The 21,644-nt window shown below is 41.5% G+C and overlaps 1 long non-coding RNA gene across 1 annotated transcript; it reads right to left on the minus strand.

The window, feature by feature from the left end:
- Nucleotides 1-358: 358 nt before the first annotated feature.
- On the minus strand, nucleotides 359-21,059 carry LOC132426717 (uncharacterized). The gene is made up of 3 exons (XR_009519759.1): nucleotides 21,005-21,059; nucleotides 13,774-13,867; nucleotides 359-477 (listed from the first exon to the last, which is right to left on the minus strand). It is a non-coding gene; the product is annotated as an uncharacterized lncRNA (long non-coding RNA).
- Between the last annotated feature and the right edge of the window lie 585 nt (nucleotides 21,060-21,644).

Here is a 21,644-nt window from a genome sequence, read left to right on the forward strand (position 1 = left end):
TATTGCCATTATTGTTGCGTCTCAGTTAACTGGCTATAGATCTGTCTCCCTAGCACAAAAGTACTTTTAGGGTGGAGCCAATGTCTCACTCTCCTCTTTAGCACCACAGCACCTATTTTATAGGTTGAATGAATGGATGAACAAATTAATAAATGACAGTATTGTACAGACCAGCCAACATGACAATGGCCAGGAAGGTGTAATGCACTTTCCAAAGGACTTCCCTTACACAACAGAAAAACTCGAAAGCAAACCTGATGAAGTCAAACAGACATTTTCTTCCCAATTATGGCCCATTCATTTGAAATATTGCTTAGTCTGCTTACCAAGGCTTTCGTCACTTGCAAGCCGGTGGAAGTGGCGACACACTGGTGCAACCCGAGCAAGCTTGTTGTGTGAGAGAAGGGAAACTATACAAATCCATACTTCCTCAGGCAGTAGTAGCCACTGTGAGAAATCAGTATCTCTTTTGTGCTCCTGGAACGGAACAGGAGACAATGGGTAACGAAAAGGTTAGCACAGAGAGGAAAGGTCATACATCTTCAAAACAAAAGAAATTAAATGCATGGCATTTGCACCCAGCACATATACTGCACGGAGACTAAGTATCTCTTCTCTTTTCTTTCCTTCTACCTATCTCAGCCTAGCTCATCGATGCACAACACAGAGCCCAGATCCCAAAGTTTGGAAACCAAAATGGAAACCATCAATAGACAAACCCAACAGAAGACTTATTTGTTTATTTGGCCTTGCCACATGCGGGATCTTAGTTCCCTGACCAGGGATCAAACCTGCGCCCCTGCAGTGGAAGCGTGAAGTCTTAACCACTGGAGCGCCAGGGAAATCCCCAGACTTCTTAACCCCTCTAGGTTCACTGCCATGCAGGGTCTCATCTGCATTGGCTAACCACAGCGCAGGGTCTTCTGTCTGGTCTCTGGCATGGAGCTGTCTACAAATATCACTGGTGGCTGGCAGGGAGGAGCCCTGGCCACGGTTCTGTGGTTCCCTGTTTGACTGCAACCCCACAGCTATGGCCCAGTCCACATCAGGGGGTGCATCCTCAGCTGCTGGTGCTGGAAAGGAGCCTTGAACTGATGAAAGGGTCTGTCACCAGCCTTGCATCCTCTTCCATGGATGACTCCAGTTTCTTGAGAAGTTGCGTTACTATTGAGGTTGGATAAAAACCTAACTCCCAGATGACATTTTATTAGGAAGGTTTTAGACTTCCTCACCTTGGAGATCTCTCATAATATCCCACAAGACTGGGTCTCCATCTGGAACATCTATTCCCAAACTACGTATTCTCTGGAAAGTTGTAATCCAATTTCAACCCAGTACCTTCCTGGCTTTCAGCCTAACTCTAAGAATGATCATATTTCATGTCTTATGGTTGCTCACTCTATAACCTAATATATTCCATGGATAAGGCAGACATGATAAGTTTGTACTCTTGTCTCAATTCTTGAATAAATCTGAGACACTCACCTCCAATCTAGAATCCTACATGTCAATGTAGCAAAAATGTAACACGTCTCTTCTACAGCCTGTCCTTCTGTGTCTCATTCAAATAAACATCAATTTTACCATCAAAAATACTGCAAGCAGCAATTCAAATATTTACTGGAGTCTTTCTAAAAATATCAAAGGAGACCCAATTCCCATAAAATGTCTTCAACTCCTGCTTTCCTGTTTATTTCTCTTTCAAACTTCTCACACTCTGGATTGCCCCTGGGACTGTACTTCTTTCTCTAAGCTCCCCCAAAACTGTCCTCCCCATCCAGTTCACTCCAACCCCCCTGCCTTTATGAATTCATTATCTCCTCCTTTTATTAGTTTTATTCCTTCTGGTATAAAATCTTAGTGACCTATTTGGCTTCCTCCAATTCTGCAGCACTTTTCCCACAATATTCTAATCATCGACACAAATTTCTAGGATTCAAGAAGCCAGAGAGGCTGTAAATAGTCCTGTACTTACAGTTTGTTGTCCCTGCTACATGAAGTATTTGCATCTGAACTATATGAACAATATAAGCCCCATGGGAAACACGCTCTTTAAAACAGTGTGAAAAATACACTGTGTTATTACCCTCTCAGCCTTTCATCTAATTTAGGATTATGGATTTCAAAACACTCAATATTTTTATTCTGTGAAGCTGCACTTTTTATCTTGGTGCTTAATGATAGCAACTTTGCATATTAGAAGAACAATGTGCCGAAATAAGAGAACAGACTGCCAGGGTCCCGGGATCCAGGGACAACTTCCCCGGGAGAACGCATGACGCGCCTCAGGCTGGTGCAACGTCCCGCCAGCCTCTGCCGCAGCAGACTCACCCTGCATCCGCACCCCTCCCTCCCCCCAGCCTGAGTGAGCCAGAGCCCCCGAGTCAGCGGCTCCTTTAACCCCGTCCTGTCTGAGCGGAGAACAGACGCCCTCAGGCAACCTACACGCAGAGGCGGGGCCAAATCCAAAGCTGAGCCCCTGGGAGCTGTGCGAACAAAGAAGAGAAAGGGAAATCTCTCCCAGCAGCCTCAGGAGCAGCGGATTAAATCTCCACAATCAACTTGATGTACCCTGCATCTGTGGAATACATGAATAGACAACGAATCATCCCAAACTGAGGAGGTGGACTCTGAGAGCAAGATTTATTATTTTCTCCCCTTTTCCTCTTTTTGTGAGTGTGTATGTGTATGCTTCTGTGTGAGATTTTGTCTGTATAGCTTTGCTTCCACCATTTGTCCTAGGGTTCTATCCGTTCGTTTTTTTTTTTACTTAAAAAATTATTTTGCTTAATAATTATTTTTTATTTTAATAACTTTATTTTATCTTACTTTATTTTATCCCCTTTCTTTCTTCCTTTCTTCCTTCCTTTCTTTCTTTCTTCTTCCTTCCCCTCTCTCTCTCTCTCTCTCTCTCTCTCTTTCTTTCTTTCTTTCTTTCTTTCTCCGTTTTTCCCTTTTATTCTGAGCCGTGTGGGTGAAAGGCTCTTGGTGCTGCAGCCAGGAGTCAGTGCTGTGCCTCTGAGGTGGGAGAGACAACTTCAGGACACTGGTCCACAAGAGACCTCCCAGCTCCACGTAATATCAAACGGCGAAAATTTCCCAGAGATCTCCATCTCAACACCAACACCCAGCTTCACTCAATGACCAGCAAGCTACACTGCTGGACACCCTATGCCAAACAACTAGCAAGACAGGAACACAACCCCATGCATTAGCAGAGAGGCTGCCTAAAATCATAATAAGTCCACAGACATCCCAAAACACACCACCAGACGTGGAGCTGCCCACCAGAAAGACAAGATCCAGCCTCATCTACCAGAACCCAAGCACTAGTCCCCTCCATCAGGAAGCCTACACAACCCACTGAACCAACTTTAGCCACTGGGGACAGACACCAAAAACAACGGGAACTACGAACTTGCAGCCTGCAAAAAGGTGACCCCAAACACAGTAAGATAAGCAAAATGAGAAGACAGAAAAACACACAGCAGATGAAGGAGCAAGATAAGAACCCACCAGACCTAACAAATGAAGAGGAAATAGGCAGTCTACCTGAAAAAGAATTCAGAATAATGATAGTAAAGATGATACAAAATCTTGGATATAGAATAGAGAAAATGTAAGAAACAACAAGGACCTAGAAGAACTAAAAATGAAACAAGCAACGATGAATGACACAATAAATGAAATTAAAAATACTCTAGAAGGGTTCAATAGCAGAATAACTGAGGTAGAAGAATGGATAAGTGACCTGGAAGATAAAATAGTGGAAATAACTACTGCAGAGCAGAATAAAGAAAAAAGAATGAAAAGAACTGAGGACAGTCTCAGAGACCTCTGGGACAACATTAAACGCATCAACATTCGAATTATAGGGGTTCCAGAAGAAGAAGAGAAAAAGAAAGGGACTGAGAAAACATTTGCAGAGATTATAGTTGAAAACTTCCCTAATACGGGAAAGGAAATAGTTAATCAAGTCCAGGAAGCACAGAGAGTCCCATACAGGATAAATACAAGGAGAAACATGCCAAGACACATATTAATCAAACTGTCAAAAATTAAATACAAAGAAAACATATTAAAAGCAGCAAGGGAAAAACAACAAATAACACACAAGGGAATCCCCATAAGGTTAACAGCTGATCTTTCAGCAGAAACTCTGCAAGCCAGAAGGGACTGGCAGTACATATTTAAAGTGATGGAGAAAAACCTGCAACGAAGATTACTCTACCCAGCAAGGATCTCGTTCAGATTTGATGGAGAAATTAAAACCTTTACAGACAAGCAAAAGCTGAGAGAGTTCAGCACCACCAAACCAGCTTTACAACAAATGCTAAAGGAACTTCTCTAGGCAAGAAACACAAGAGAAGGAAAAGACCTACAATAAGAAACCCAAAACAATTAAGAAAATGGGAATAGGAACATACATATCAATAATTACCTTAAATGTAAATGGACTAAATGCTCCCACCAAAAGACACAGATTGGCCCAATGGATCAAGACACATATATATGCTGTTTACAAGAGACCCACTTCAGACTTAGGGACACATACAGACTGAAAGTGAGGGGATGGAAACAGATATCCCATGCAAATGGAAAGCAAAAGAAAGCTGGAGTAGCAATTCTCATATCAGACAAAATAGACTTTAAAATAAAGACTATTAGAAGAGACAAAGAAGGACACTACATAATGATCAAGGGATCAATCCAAGAAGAAGATATAACAATTGTAAATATTTATGCACCCAACCTAGGAGCACCTCAATACATAATGCAAATACTAACAGCCATAAAAGGGGAAATCGACAGTTACACATTCATAGTAGGGGACTTTAACACCCCACTTTCAGCAATGGACACATCATCCAAAATGAAAATAAATAAGGAAACACAAGCTTTCAATGATACATTAAACAAGATGGACTTAATTGATATTTATAGGACATTCCACCCAAAAACAACAGAATACACATTTTTCTCAAGTGCTCATGGAACATTCTCCAGGATAGATCATATCTTGGGTCACAAATCAAGCCTTGGTAAATTTAAGAAAATTGAAATTGTATCAAGTATCTTTTCTGACCACAATGCTATGAGACTAGTTAAAAATTACAGGAAAAGATCTGTAAAAAATACAAACACATGGAGACAAAACAATACGCTACTTAATAACGAAGTGATCACTGAAGAAATCAAAGAGGAAATCAAAAAATACCTAGAAATAAACGACAATGGAGACACGATGACCCAAAACCTATGGGATGCAGCAAAAGCAGTTCTAAGAGGGAAGTTTATAGCAATACAATCCTACCTTAAGAAACAGGAAACATCTCGAATAAACAAACTAAATTTGCACCTAAAGCAATCAGAGAAAGAAGAACAAAAACCCCACAAAGTTAGCAGAAGGAAAGAAATCATAAAAATCAGATCTGAAATAAATGAAAAAGAAATGAAGGAAACGATAGCAAAGATCAATAAAACTAAAAGCTGGTTCTTTGAGAAGATAAATAAATTGATAAACCATTAGCCAGACTCATCAAGAAAAAAGGGAGAAGACTCAAATCAATCGAATTAGAAATGAAAAAGGAGAAGTAACAAGTGACACTGCAGAAATACAAAAGATCATGAGAGATTACTACAAGCAATTCTATGCCAATAAAATGGACAACCTGGAAGAAATGGACAAATTCTTAGAAATGCACAACCTGCCAAGACTAAATCAGGAAGAAAGAGAAAATATGAACAGACCAATCACAAGCACTGAAATTGAAACTGTGATTAAAAATCTTCCAACACACAAAAGCCCAGGACCAGATGGCTTCACAGGCAAATTCGATCAAACATTTACAGAAGAGCTAACACCTATCCTTCTCAAACTCTTCCAAAATATAGCAGAGAGAGGAACACTCCCAAACTCATTCTATGAGGCCACCATCACCTGATACCAAAACCAGACAAGGATATCACAAAGAAAGAAAACTACAGGCCAATATCACTGATGAACATACATGCAAAAATCCTCAACAAAATACTAGCAAACAGAATCCAATGGCACATTAAAAGGATCATACACCATGATCAAGTGGGCTTTATTCCAGGAATGCAAGGATTCTTCAATATATGCAAATCAATCAACGTGATACACCATAGTAACAAATTGAAGGAGAAAAACCATATGATCATCTCAATAGATGCAGAGAAAGCTTTCGACAAAATCCAACACCCATTTATGATAAAAACCCTGCAGAAAGGAGGCATAGAGGGAACTTTCCTCAACATAATAAAGACCATATATGACAAACCCACAGCCAACATCGTCCTCAATGGTGAAAAACTGAAAGCATTTCTACTAAGATCAGGAAGAAGACAAGGTTGCCCACTCTCACCACTCTTACTCAACATAGTTTTGGAAGTTTTAGCCACAGCAATCAGAGAAGAAAAGGAAATAAAAGGAATCCAAATCGGAAAAGAAGAAGTTAAGCTGTCACTGTTTGCAGATGACATTATACTATACATAGAGAATCCTAAAGATGCTACCAGAAAACTACTAGAGCTAATCAATGAATCTGGTAAAGTAGCAGGATACAAAATTAATGCACAGAAATCTCTTGCATTCCTATACACTAAGGATGAAAAATCTGAAAGTGAAATTAAAAAAACACTCCCATTTACCATTGCAACAAAAAGAATAAAATATCTAGGAATAAACCTACCTAAGGAGACAAAAGACCTGTATGCAGAAAATTATAGGACACTGATGAAAGAAATTAAAGATGATACAAATAGATGGAGAGATATACCATGTTTTTGGATTGGAAGAATCAACATTGTGAAAATGACTCTACTACCCAAAGCAATCTACAGATTCAATGCAATCCCTATCAAACTACCACTGGCATTTTTCACACAACTAGAACAAAAAATTTCACAATTTGTATGGAAACACAAAAGACCCCAAATAGCCAAAGCAATCTTGAGAACGAAAAATGGAGCTGGAGGAATCAGGCTCCCTGACTTCAGACTATACTACAAAGCTACAGTAAACAAGACAGTATGGTACTGGCACAAAAACAGAAATATAGATCAATGGAACAGGATAGAAAGCCCAGAGATAAACCCACGCACATATGGTCATCTTATCTTTGATAAAGGAGGCAGGAATGTACAGTGCAGAAAGGACAGCCTCTTCAATAAGTGGTGCTGGGAAAACTGGACAGGTACATGTAAAAGTATGAGATTAGAACACTCCCTAACACCATACACAAAAATAAGCTCAAAATGGACTAAAGACCTAAATATAAGGCCAGAAACTATCAAACTCTTAGAGGAAAACACAGGCAGGACACTCTATGACATAAATCACCGCAAGATCCTTTTTGACCCCCCTCCTAGAGATATGGAAATAAAAACAAAAATAAACGAATGGAGCTAATGAAACTTCAAAGCTTTTGCACAGCAAAGGAAACCATAAATGAGATCAAAAGACAACCCTCAGAATGCGAGAATATATTTGCAAATGAAGCAACTGACAAAGGATTAATCTCCAAAATTTACAAGCAGCTCATGCAGCTCAATAACAAAAAAACAAACAACCCAATCCAAAAATGGGCAGAAGACCTAAATAGACATTTCTCCAGAGAAGATATACAGAGTGCCAACAGACACATGAAAGAATGCTCAACATCATTAATCATTAGGGAAACACAAATCAAAACTACAATGAGATATCATCTCACACCAGTCACAATGGCCATCATCAAAAAATCTAGAAACAATAAATGCTGGAGAGGGTGTGGAGAAAAGGGAACACTCTTGCCCTGCTCGTCGGAATGTGAATTGGTACAGCCACTGTGGAGAACAGTATGGAGGTTCCTTAAAAAACTACAAGTAGAGCTACCATATGACCCAGCAATCCCACTACTGGGCATATACCCTGAGAAAACCATAATTCAAAAAGAGTCATGTACCAAAATGTTCATTGCAGCTCTATTTACAATAGCCCGGACATGGAGACAACCTAAGTGCCCATCATCGGATGAATGGATAAAGAAGATGTGGCACATATATACAATGGAATATTACTCAGCCATAAAAAGAAACGAAATTGAGTTATTTGTAGTGAGGTGGATGGACCTAGAGTCTGTCATACAGAGTGAAGTAAGTCCGAAAGAGAAAGACAAATACCGTATGCTAACACATATATATGGAATCTTAGGGAAAAAAACGTCATGAAGAACCTAGGGGTAAGACAGGAATAAAGAGACAGACCTACTAGAGAATGGATTTGGGGATATGGGGAGGGGGAGGGGTGAGCTGTGATGGGGTGAGAGAGTGGCATGGACATGTATTCACTACCAAACGTAAAATAGATAGCTAGTGGGAAGCAGCCGCATAGCACAGGGAGATCAGCTCGGTGCTTTGTGACCACCTAGAGGGGTGGGATGGGGAGGGTGGGAGGGAGGGAGACACAAGAGGGAAGAGATATGGGAACGTATGTATATGTATAACTGATTCACTTTGTTATACAGCAGAAACTAACACACCATTGTAAAGCAATTATACTCCAATAAAGGTGTAAAAAAAAAAGAGAGAACTGGAACACCTGGAGAAGGCATGGCTGTTTGCCAAAGTTCCCATCTGCATTAAATCATTTGTTAATACACATAATTACCCATGATCCACTTTAAAGGCATTTTCACTCCAAATGCCACAAGTCTGCTAAAGCAGTGATTGTTGGGAAAACCTCTGAAATCCTCACCTGGCTTTAGGAAAAACCATAATTCAGGGACTCATCAGCTTCTCCCATCCACCAAATTCCATGCCCATCTGATCACCAAATGACTTTCTTACTCAAGCAAGGTTTTTCCCACTTGGAAACACTGGGATTCTTCAAAATGAAAAAAACACTGAGACTAGCAGGTTGATTATTCACACATTACATGGCCTGGGTACTTCATTTTCTTTCTCCACATATTGAGGCACATTCTTGCCAAGGAATTTTTCAACAGATTGTAGAAGAAGAAAAGAAATATGGCTCATGAGACACATCAGAGGAAACCAAACAGCAACACATCCCTCTAGTGTAATGAACAAATACCCCCGCAGCCTCAAGGAGGCTGCAAGTAACCACACTTAATTCAGAGAAAGGAAAGCCTAGCCTGGAAGCTGTGACAAGTCTGTGGGTTTTGAACTTTCAATCACCAGGAAACCCAACTCACTAACAAAGGCACCAGAAAAGATGATCGCCCTTCTGCACACAGAGGGCACCTTAGTTTTATTATATTGTTCTATTACAGAGTGAACAACTGGCAGGCACCAATTATAATTCCCTGCAGAAATAGCACCTTCCACCTCACAGCTATCCCTTTATTACTTGACAGACTGAAAATGAAAGGATATCAGGTGATGCAAACAGGTAAGCCACCAGGTGGATTCACTCATTTCATCTGAACAATTTTAAGGCGCAGCTTGGTCACAGTTTTTAGCCATCGTTCTTTAAACACTTGGAATCTATGGGGAAAAAACCCACATGTGGTCTGTGATTATATCAGGCCAGCACACACGGTCCCTTGGAGAAAACACAAGCCCATGATGCTTAAAAGCCTTCAGCTTGGGGACTTCCCTGGTGGTCCAGTGGCTAAGACTCCGTGCCCTCAATGCAGGGGGCCTGGGTTTGATCCCTGGTTAGGGAACTAGATCCCACATGCCACAACTAAGGGTTTGCGTGTCGCAAACAAAGATCCCACATACCGCAACTAAGACCCGACGCAGCCAAATAAATAAATAAATAAAATTTTAAAAAGCCCTAAGCTTGATCATTGTTTTCCTCTGATGATTTGCTGACTTCAAAGGATCAAACTCCTGCCCCCCTCCTCCCACCTCCCTCACCCTTACCCCTGACAAAAAATGTTTTGTTTTGCAATGACTTGGATTAAAACATTATTTAGAGATTTTAACATTCGGGAAAGTTAGATGACTGCTGTGTGAACTCTCTGTGCTATCGCCGCAACTTTTCGGTAAATCTAAAATTATTCCAAAATAAAAAGTTAAAAAAAATCGTTAGATAATGACAACAGGGATAAAGACTGCATCAGGAGCAAGTAAAACAAATAGCTCCAGGTTAACTGAAGGAATGAAGAGTGCAGTTTAATCACAAAGAGAAAATGGGAGCATCATGCTGAAATGCAAACTGTTTTATTCCTCTTTCTTATAAAGATGCCTGTACTGTGGAAAGAACCACAAGAAGGTGCACTGGACAATGTGCCTAGAATTCTAGTGAGGAACAGGTTATAAGCTCCAGAAATTAAATGAATACATCCACCCCATGCTAGTTCTTTTTGAGGTTTCAGGTACAGAATAAGGAATGCGTTTGTCGTGCAGAGCTGCTGGTGTTCTCTGCTTCTGTGATCCAAGTGCAGCAGGAGTAATAGACAATGCCAGAAAGTGGGATAGAAAAGAACTACAAAAACCATGTGCTTGTCCATCACACTGTGCTCCCACACTCCTGGTGGACAGCTTTGGTCCCAGACACCTGCCCTGCCTGCCCCAATATACCTCAACCAGCATCACACTCAACAGACAGACCTGCAGGAGGGCAATACAGAAACCATCCCTGTTGTGAAAGATGAGAGAGAACAAAGAGGGGGTTTACTCTCCTGTCTAAGATATAATTACCTACAATTTATGCAAGATCAGAGAAAAGAAAATTTAAGAACTGAGGACACTCAACCTATAGAATATCTTTTCTCCACCCTCACTAGGATGAATGGAATTTTATACACAAGATTAGTATGCTGGTAATTCTAAGCATTTCAATGAGCTCTAGAGAGAGAATCCATTCCTGGGCTAGGCGAAATTCAAACCCTCCTGCATTATTTGGATTGAATGAAACCACACCGAACACAGAGCTTGCAATGTAGGAGGTACCCAATAAATGGTAGCTTCCTCCCTCCATATGGCCTCATACCTATGGAGTTATATATTAAAACTTTAAATAAATGTTTTTTTACGGTAGTGAATGTGACATCTGAGACAAGGAGAATCATATATGTCTAAAAAAAATAAAGATAGACAGTGTGAATTAGGCAGTAAATGGCTGAAGACCCACCAGCAGTGTTGAAGGGAGACAGCATTTGCATAAACAGATGAAACAAGTATACTGAAGCCTGATGCCATAAAAGACATTTTATATTTAGGGCCTGTTGAGTCCACATCCAGCAAAGCTCCTCCAAGGATCAAGGAGGGTCAGCCACTGAAGCTCCTGGCTGCATGGGCTCAGGTGGGCTCTAAGTGGAAGTACTTACTAATTCTGCATCACTTTTTTTTAAAAAAAAACTTTTATTTTAGAATAGTTTTAGACACACAGAAAAGCTGCAGAGGTAATACAGAGTTCCTGTATACCCTTCACTCCATTTTGCCTGTTAACATCTTACATTACCATGGTATATTTGTTACTACTAAGAAGCCAACATGGGCAAATTACTATTAAACAAACTCCACAGTTTATTCATATTTTAATAATAGTTTTTCCACTAACATCCTTCTTCTCTTCCAGGATCCCATCCGGGGTAACTCATTACATTTAGTCACCATGTCTCCTTAGGCTCTTCTTACCTGTGATAGTTTCTCAGACTTTCCTTCTTTCTTAAGACCTTGATGCTTTTGAGGAGTACTGGTCAGGTATTTTGTAGAATGTTCCGTGATTTGGGATCGTCTGACATTTTTCTCCTGGTGAGACTAGGTTTATGGGTTTGGGGGAAGAAGACTACAGAGGCGTAGCGCTCTTCTTCTACATCGTGGGCCACATTCTAGCAACATGACTTACCACTCATGATGTTGACCTTGACCACCTGGCCAAGGTAGTGCTGGCCAGGTTTCTCCACTGTAAGGTTACTTTTTTCCCCTGCTTCCATACTCTAATAAGTCACTAAGTACAGCCCATACTGTAATAGTCAGGGGAGGCTTAAGCTCTACCGCCTTATTACATAAATTAATAATAAATTAATTACTTGGAATCCTTGAGTAAGAAAGATTCATCTCTTCTCCCTCACTTACTTTCTTATTAATTCATTCAGTTATATATCAGCATGGACTCATGGATATTTTATACTTTCAGTTATAATCCAATACCAGGTTATTTATTTTATTGCTTAAATTATTCCAGCTTTGGTCAGCTCTTCCAGGATGGCTCCTGCATCCCTTTGACCTGCCCCATTCCTTTTGCTTTTCGAGCAATGCCTTCATTTCTTTTTTTTTTTTTTTTTTTTTTTTTTTTTTTTTTGTGGTACGCGGGCCTCTCACTGTTGTGGCCTCTCCCGTTGCGGAGCACAGGCCCCGGACGCGCAGGCTCAGCGGCCATGGCTCACGGGCCCAGACGCTCCGCGGCACGTGGGATCCTCCCGGACCGGGGCACGAACCCGCGTCCCCTGCATCGGCAGGCGGACTCCCAACCACTGCGCCACCAGGGAAGCCCGATGCCTTCATTTCTGATACTACAAGGTAGTCTCGGTTCATCTTGTATACTCCCTGTACCAGCCCTAGAATCAGCCATTTCTCCAAGGAGAACAGCTTCCTTTTATGAGCGAATGGTACTAGAAAGCAAGATCTGTGCACTGGGGGTTTTGCCATAGGCTTTTGCACTTTGAGATCATGCTGCAACTGACAGGCTCGGCCCTCCTCTGGAGGTCTGCTCTAGGGCACATGTTCAGTCCACCAGCATCTTCTTCCTGAATTATGGTGGTTGTGTGTCACGGGCTTCATGCTTTTCTGTGGTGGGGCTTCAGTTTGAGTAATTTTCCTGCCCTCTCTCTCACCCATCACTCACCCCAGGGAAGGTACAGTGAATTGTCTGCTCGGCGGTTTTGAAAGAGAGAACTAAGTCAGCTTAACCCCCTCAGGGCTCTCTCTCTCCAATGTGCCCGACAGAAGAGCAGGGGCAGCGGTCAGCCGTCTGACCCTGTCAGGAGGCCCTGGGGTTGTCTAGTAAGCTGACGACTGGGTGGAAAGTCGGACTCACTTAGGGGCACAGGATGAGGAGGCCCACTGCGGCCACACTGCTAAGCCATGTCAGTCAGTCAACCATTCATGCATTTTTTGGTTCCTTAGTTAACAAACACTTATTTACCTCCTACACATGCCAGGCTCTGTTCTAGGCACTGGTGATACAGCAGTGGGAAAACAAAGCAAAAACAGAATTCCTGGGCTTCCCTGGTGGCACAGTGGTTGAGAGTCTGCCTGCCAATGCAGGGGACACTGGTTCAAGCTCTGGTCCAGAAAGATCCCACATGTCACAGAGCAACTAAGCCCTTGCAACACAACTACTGAGCCTGTGCTCTAGAGCCCACAGGCCACAACTACTGAGCTCACGCGCCTAGAGCCCATGCTCCGCAACAAAGAGTAACCCCCACTCACCGCTACTAGGGAAAGCCTGCACGCAGCAACACAGACCCAACGCAGCCAAAAATAAATAAATAAATAAAAAAGAAGTGATGCTGGTGGCATTCAGTGATGATTCTCTAATAAGGAACTTTTGGAGGAAAGTTGTAAAAATTATTCTTGAGACCACAGATCTTATGAATGCTTCTCTGAAAGTGATGCCAACACTCTAGCAGTTTGAGAGGCGTGGCTCTAGGTTCCCTTCCTTCACCCCTGCTTATCAGTTCCTCCTGGCTTTCACATTTAATTGGGTCTGGCACATGTGAGTGTTCTCTCTTCACCTGCATCCATCTGACAGATCTGACCACTTTGCATATTAACGACTTGGCCACCTACCAACAGCATAAGCACCGGGATAAATCCTGGTGGAGCTTCTCTCCTCTGCTTCAGCGGAGGAAATGCTTGAAATGGTCTTGAAATGCTTTGAGATCTACAGCAATAAAAGCACAGGGAAACAATTTACTTGCTTGATGACAGGACCACTTGGTTCTTGCATAACAGAGAAGTCTTCTGGAAGTTCATGTGTACATCTCAACATCATCGCAATCACACCCAACTCATAAAATCTCTCTCTGGTCTAAGAGATGCCCCCAGAACAAAATGACTTCTTGGACCATTTTATTTATTAGAGTTAAGTGACTACAGTTCAGCATTCCTTTAATATGCAACTTAAGGACTCCCCAAGTAATGTGTTCTCTGCTAAATTACCCAGAGACACATAATTTGGAAATAAGAAGCCACCTGACATCTATGTTCGAAGGACACAGATAACCTAACACACAATTTAGGTAAAAACAACTCAACAGGCTTCACCTCTTCTATCATCTAAAAAAATGCAACATCAACGGTTTTGCCCTTTTACTGTGTATAAGGAAACCTCTTTCCTTATGCATAATTCACTGCCTTTCACTTCCACTCTCTGCATGTTCTTACACGTGGATGGACCCCCAGGCCAGCTGCCCCAGTGGCAGACCCCAGAGAGCAGCCCCATTGTGTTAATCCACTGGGCTGACTAATGCGGCATCACACGGAGGTAAGGAAGCCAATGACTGGATCTCAGGTTCCTCCCTGCGCTTACTGCCCACCATTCACCTCAGCCCAAAGTCTCAGGCAGAATGAACCCGTTAAATGGGCTTGGAAAATGAAGCAAGTTTCCCTCTCCACGTGCCACTCACAGAGCATGTTTCAGTAACGAATGCACAGGGCACTGTAGCCTTTGGAGCCAGCAGGGATGGAGAAAGCAAAGAAAACAAAGCCCAAAAGGATGAGAAAAGGCAGAAGTAGTAGCTTTCTGTTCCCATACAACTTAAAAAGTTATAAATAGATGGGGAAATGGACAAGCTAGAAAAAATATTTTACTACAAAGAGAAATGAAAACCTTCAGTATTTAGACAAAGAAAGAAGCGAAGAGGATTGCCACAAAAGCCACCACCTCTGCATACAAAGAACTATACCAAAGGTTACAAATGCTGTTCTAAGCACTAGAATGCTTTCATCTCAAATTACTTTGGTTATTAATTACCCAAATATTTCCAAGACCTTCCACAAGAGAAAAAAGATACAATGCTCTTCTGAAGTCAGGCAGAATGTTAGGTCAGGAAACAAACTGGGTTACCCATCTGGAGTTTACAGGCTGAGAAGTTACCATTTTTCCCCAATAGATTTTGGAGTCAATCGGAGGGACCAAGAAAAAAAAAAAGTGCTTTTTTTTTTTTTTTTTCCCCTGGGTTGAAAATGAGAATTTTATTTTCTTCCACTTGCTTTTCACTATACAGGTAGAGTTTATGCCACGCTTGACTTCTGAAAAGATATTCAGACAAAGTCAGAAGTCAGTTTTACTTTCCTGCTAGGGATCTGCTGCAGGGAGTTACATATTTGTAACAAAAGGACATGTGCCTGCAGCTGTAGAGCTGCTCACACTGCCCGTCTGTGTGCAGCAGGGAATGCTAACTAATGGGGCCAGCCTGCGTGTTGAAATAGCATCATCCACTAGAGGCCAGAATGAAGCCGCCTGTTCAGTGCTGCTGAGGCCCATTCAGATTCCAGATGAACACAGACTTAGGAAGAAATGAAACACAATGATGTCAGGGAGTGACACCATGCCCGTCGGTGACATGCCAGCACAATGCATTTCTGAATCCTCTTACGCGGAGTTTCCTTCCACATCTGAATCAGTGACCAAAGGAGGCACTGACAGGACATCTGTCAGCAAGAGTGACACTTGTATTGAGGACTCTGGAACGAGTGTGGTCAGGTCTTTCCTGAACTGAGGATGAGAAGGACGGGAAAGAGCAAGGAAGGCACAGATGTTGGCACGAGAGGGGCCGAGATACACCTGTGTGGCTGATATGGGTGACAGCAAAGGAGAACCCAGAAACGGGTGGGGAAAATGCCCTCCAGTTCTCAGACCTGGAGCTGGGCTGTGAACCCAGTGGAGCCCAGTCCGTTCATGGGGAGCTAGTTAACTACACACAGCACATACACGACACGGAATATGATGCAGCCACAGAAGAATGAAGTAGACCTGTTTGTCTGTTGTGGAAAGGCCTCTAAGACATGCTGATGTGAGAAACTAGCAGACGGTATGCTCTTGAGTGATGGCATTTGTGTGCATTTGTTAAGGACGTGCACCAGCAGAGACACATCCCCATCCCCACACATGTATAAAATTCTTCCCAAAGGAACACACCAACAATAATGACAACAACAAGGCTTGCAATTAGGGCTCCTGCACTTGCTGTGGCCCCCAGTCAGGGTCAGGTCCTTCTCTGAAGCCTCTCCTCAGTTTCTTACAGTTATCATCTCAGTAAGACACCCCTGGCCACCACATGTAAAATCGCAATCGCTCCAGCACTCTCTACCCTGATTTGCTGCTTTATTTTCCTCCAAAACACCTATTGCCATCTGCCACATTTCATGGGTCAGTCTTTTTTTCTTATTTTTAGGCCATGCTGTGGGGTCTTATTTCCCTGACCAGGGATTGAACCCATGCTCTCTGCATTGGGAGTGCAGAGCTCTTAACCACTGGACCACCAGGGAAGTCCCTGTGGGTTACTTATTTACGTGTGTGTTTTATCTTCTGTCTCACTCCACTGGAACGTAAGTGCTAGGAAGGGAGGGACATTTTGTCTGTTTTGTTCCCTACTGTGTCCCCAGTGCCTAAGGCAGCATCTGTTCATAATAGGGTCTCCAAAAGTTTGTTACATAAATTAGTTAAGACAAGTCCTCTGTTGTTGTTCTGAAGGGTAAAAAGAGCTAGAAGTTACTTAAGGTTACCAAGGCAATGAGACTGAGATGAAGCCGCTGCTCTGCCCCCAGTTGACTTCCCTCCAGAAGTGGGTCCCAGGAATCCAGGGCATCTCCCTTCTGTTGGGACTTTATACTTAAAAGCTTTCGCTATCTGGAATGACTCTGCTGCAAAGTTCTAACAGGGGAATGCAGCTATTCATAGACTTTTGACGGAAAGATAGCCCTCTTCTCCTAGAAAAGTCACTCACTTCAGCCAACAGCACAGGTTTGAGAGACTCTTGAAAAGCTGGGGAAGAAGGACACCTGCCCGGCAGGTCAAACCAGCAGACCAGCCGGCTGCTGATGGGAGGACAACTGTGTCAGCCAGGCCGCCCTCATACCCCTGCCTGGAATGAAGTTCTCTACACAGCCCATTTCACTCAGCCCCAAACTCGGCACCCCCAAAGATGCAGCAGAATACAAGGAATGGCCCAGCCAGAATTCTTAGCAGGGAGGGGAGTGTCTTCCTATCATCATATTTTGCTGAAATAATTCTGAATTGTGCCTTTGAAGTAGAGAATGGCAGAGCCTGGAGATTCTCTTTGCCGAAGTCTTGCTAATGGAGACATCTCCAAATACTGATTGAATTCTTGGGGCAACTCCTTAAGCAATCTATCCCTATTTCACCACTTAAAAAAACAGAATTGTGAGAAACATTTTTGGAATAAAGTATTTGTTGTCATGTGGACAAATATACAGAAGTTGGGCTAACTGTAGATATTAATGGGATTTTTTTTTCTACTTCTCCATTCCTAACTACAAATTAGTTACCTCCTGAAGAGTATCTACTTAGTATGTAGACAGGGGAAATCACGTGATGCAATTTCATGCTTGGTTTGTGTTCTCTTCAGTTTTATTTATCAGGTGGTTTGCATTCTATTTTAAATGTGGTCATTCTTAAATCCATGAATATCTACAGCAATATTGCTCTTCCCAGATTATCAAATGTGTCACTACTTCAAGCATCTAGAAGCCAGTCCAGGACATAGGTGAAAAGAGCTAAAGTAACACTGTATCAAAGAAAAATGAATGCACTTTGCTTCTTATGTTTTCATTCAAAGCTTTATCAACTATTATTTAACAGACAAGCTTAACAAGTATGCTTAATTAATTTCTAAATCTAAAGCAGGTAGAAGGAAAATAAGGCTAGGAAAAAGATGTCATAGTCAGGCAGCTGCAATGACTCAGAGATGAGATAGATGATAATAATAAAAGAATAAAATAAGAATACAGATAGTGAATATTCATAACAAACATCAATTGTCAAGACAATATTTAACTATGACTGGTGTATACTGAAATGGCAGAAAGATTTCTAATGTATTCTAGAAAAATTTAAACCAGAAATGGCTTTAAAAGAAAGGAGTGTTTAAAAAAGAAAGATGTTCTTATCTGAATTATTCCTTAAAAGGTCCCAACTCAACTCTTAAAGCTAACAAAATGGAAATTATTATATATGTGGAATATACAATATACAAACATATATTCCATATATATATAATAATACATAGATCAGAACTGATTGATAGACACATGGCAATCCACTAAAAATGAGTGGCTTCCCACAAACGTTACAGTTATTTCTGCATTTATTCATTTATTTGATAAGTATTGAGCGCTTATTAAGATCTAAGCACTGTGCTAGTTCCCAGTGAGCTGCACAGACTTGTTCTTGACCTTGAAGACCCTCCTTACATTCTACTTAATTACATTTTACATTTCATTTCCTTGAAAGAGGAAAACAGGGCACTCTGGGAGCAAGTAAACAAGTAGACCAGACTAGTCTGAAGGTGGTGGGTGGGAAGCTCTCATGGGGCTTTGGGCTTGGATCTGAAGTGATTATCACTTAAGTAAGTAAGGGGCTGCTGGTGGGATAGAGAGCGTGCACCACCACAGGGGAACTGAAGAGGGCCCTGCGGTTGGTGTGAAGGGGGCAAGAGGCAGAGGTGGAAACAGCCTGAGCCCAGAGGGACATGTTAATGCGGTCCATCTTTATTCTAAGGGCCACAGCAATCCATTGCAGAGTGACCTTCTATGACATTTGAAAAAATCCCTTTGATGGTGGTGTGGAGATCAGAGTGAGAGTCAGAGTGGTTAAGGGGACAAGGTAGGAGGCTCTTGCAGTCATCCAGGGAGAGCGGATGGCAAGGGGGCGAGCATGAAGAGGAGGCACTGGATTCAAAAAGATATTTAGGAGGTAAAAATTGACAGGATTTGGAAAGGACCAAATATGGAGGTGGGAAAAGGAGAGGCAGGGATGACCTCAGAGATCTAGCCTGGGCAGTTAGGTGCACAGTGGAGGATACTACAGAGGAACAGTGGTATTACGGGATGGAGAGCGGGGATCCATGAATATAGTTTTGGACCTGCCAAGTGTGGAGCTCCAGTGAGACATTCAAATGGCCACATCAATCAAGAAGGTGTATGTATGCGTCTGGAGTCCAGAGGCCAGTTCTGGGTACAAGATATAAGCTTCAAGCCTTGCACGTCCACTGGGTATGGATCCTATGAACTTAGGGGGACAACAGATCTTAATGTTAAACTCATTACTGGGAACGAACCAAAAGTTCCCAAGGGAAAAGTGCTTTTGATAAGTTTGGTTCCAGAGAATTAAACCACTTACACTTTCCAAAGACATCGGCTGAAACAAGAAAAATGGATTCTATGTCATAAAGCTCAAAAAGGGCACATAAACATGTAATCTAACAGTGCACAGTGGCTATAATTCAATACAGGGACACATCAACAGCATACTACATACAGATGTCTTCACAGCGAAATCTACTCAACCAAAAGTTCACAGTCACATTCTAGGGATGGCATTCAGGATAACCAGAAATCTGAACAGATCTATGCAGTATCTCAAAGAGTTTAAAGCAGTGGTGGCATAGGCATGACTTGGTTAAGAAATCTGGTGTTAATGGCCCACAGGATTGAAGAATAGGAGGCTGGAGAGGAAACAGAACGGAGGGGTTCAAAGCAAGGGTTCTCACGTCAAATGGGTTTGGACACCGGCTCTGCCACTTACTAACTAAGTGACCTTGGACAAGATCCTCACCTGAGATCAGTGACCTCTTCTGTAAAATGGACTGCTGGGAGGAATATATGAGACACTGAATGCAACATGTTTGACACATACAGAGTAGGTACTTAAAAAACATTCACTGTTTTGATGACGATGATAATGACAATGACATGGACTGTTTTCTGAAAGGGGTATAAACACCTACCAAAAAGGTAAGAGAGTTCTAGGATAAGTTTGGATGTACCAAATAGACATACTATTAATCTTACTTTGACTCATCAAATCCTACATGTATACAGCACTTAATAATTTTCAAAGTACTTCCATGGACTTTATTCATTTAATCTTCACAAAACTCCTTCAAAGTGGAAGAGTAAATACTGTGCCCATTTTGAAGATGATGAGACTGAATCTTGGAGAGTTTAAGTAACTCATTCAAAGCCCCTCAGTTAATAAGTGACAGGGCCATGATTCATACCCAAGTCTTTTCATTTCAGCTTCTATATTCTGGCATTGGTTAAGGATCCCAGAACAAAGAGAAAACAAAGTTGAGGAACTCTTTGGAGAAGTCTGTTTTAGAAGACACCTCTATAGAAAGTTGCCAAATACAATATGAAAGATGGATGAGAGTGCTTGCCATCTTGGAAGCAAAGCCAAGCGATGGAGAGAGACTGAAAGCTCATGTTATTGTGTTAAGTTGCTAGATGAAACCCCAAAACATTTTCAAATAATCAAACCAATTCATTTTTTTCTGATGCCCCACTAGTTTTAGTAGTGCTTCCATCACTTGAAACCAAACCAATCCTGACTAATAATCCGGACATTAGGCAACTCATTACTCCTTCAACAAAATCCAAGCATCTTACCTCTATGACTGTACTCATGCTATTTCCACCAACTGGTATTCCTTTTTTTAATCTGTTCAACTACTATCTACCCTTCAAAGCCTCCTTTCTTACTATCTGACAAATAAGGCCTCTCCTGATTCCACCAGTATCATAACTTCTTTTGCTCCCCAAGCACTGTTGCGCTTCTCTTATAGAACTCCACACTCTGGAGTAACTGTCTCTTCTTCCTTTCTGTGTCTGTTATAGCATCCTGTACAGCATCTTGCACATGGTAGACCTTCAGTACATAATTGATTTTACCACAGTGTATAAACCAGAATGTTAATTAATTTTTCAGAAGATTGCCAATGCTAATACTTAGTTATTTAAAATGTTATTATGTGACAAAACAAAAGAGAAGTCAAACCTTGGCTTCGCATCTCTAAGTTTATGAGATGAACATGCAGTACTGGACATTTCCCAGTGTCCCCCACAGCTGGTCATTCTGGAGGTCATTTTGTGGGTAGCAGAACATAACCTCCCTAGAAGTATAAAATACAAAGTTACAAATCCTTCATGCTTCATCTAGATTTTATAGATTTTATTTTCCAGATGTATTTTGTTATCTCTGTTGATGTAAGCCATGTTACTCAGCTTCCCAAATCTTATAAAAATATTATAAGCATACTTTAATAATATTCTACCATTTTATCTGTATCTCAAAATAGCTTTGGAATGTTATATTTTACTATTGTTTGTAACAAATCATGTAATTCACTTCCAAAAACAAGGAAAGAGAATGAATTCAAATAAGAAAATTTTTTACATAAAGATCTAGCAAGGTATTTTAAATTCCTAATCTGAGCTTATTCTATGAAATAAAAATGCATTAATCATTTTCTACCTACATAGCACTTAAATTGGAGAGACAGATTTTATTTTCTAATGCTTGGTTGTTAAAATGTATTTTAGATGAAACACATATAATACTTATTCCCACACAAACTACTACACAGCAAAATGAATAGAATCATCACACTCATGCAAAATGCAGGCATCGGAGAGAG

Source organism: Delphinus delphis, chromosome 6, assembly GCF_949987515.2.
Source record: "Delphinus delphis chromosome 6, mDelDel1.2, whole genome shotgun sequence".
In the NCBI taxonomy this organism is placed as follows: domain Eukaryota; kingdom Metazoa; phylum Chordata; class Mammalia; order Artiodactyla; family Delphinidae; genus Delphinus; species Delphinus delphis.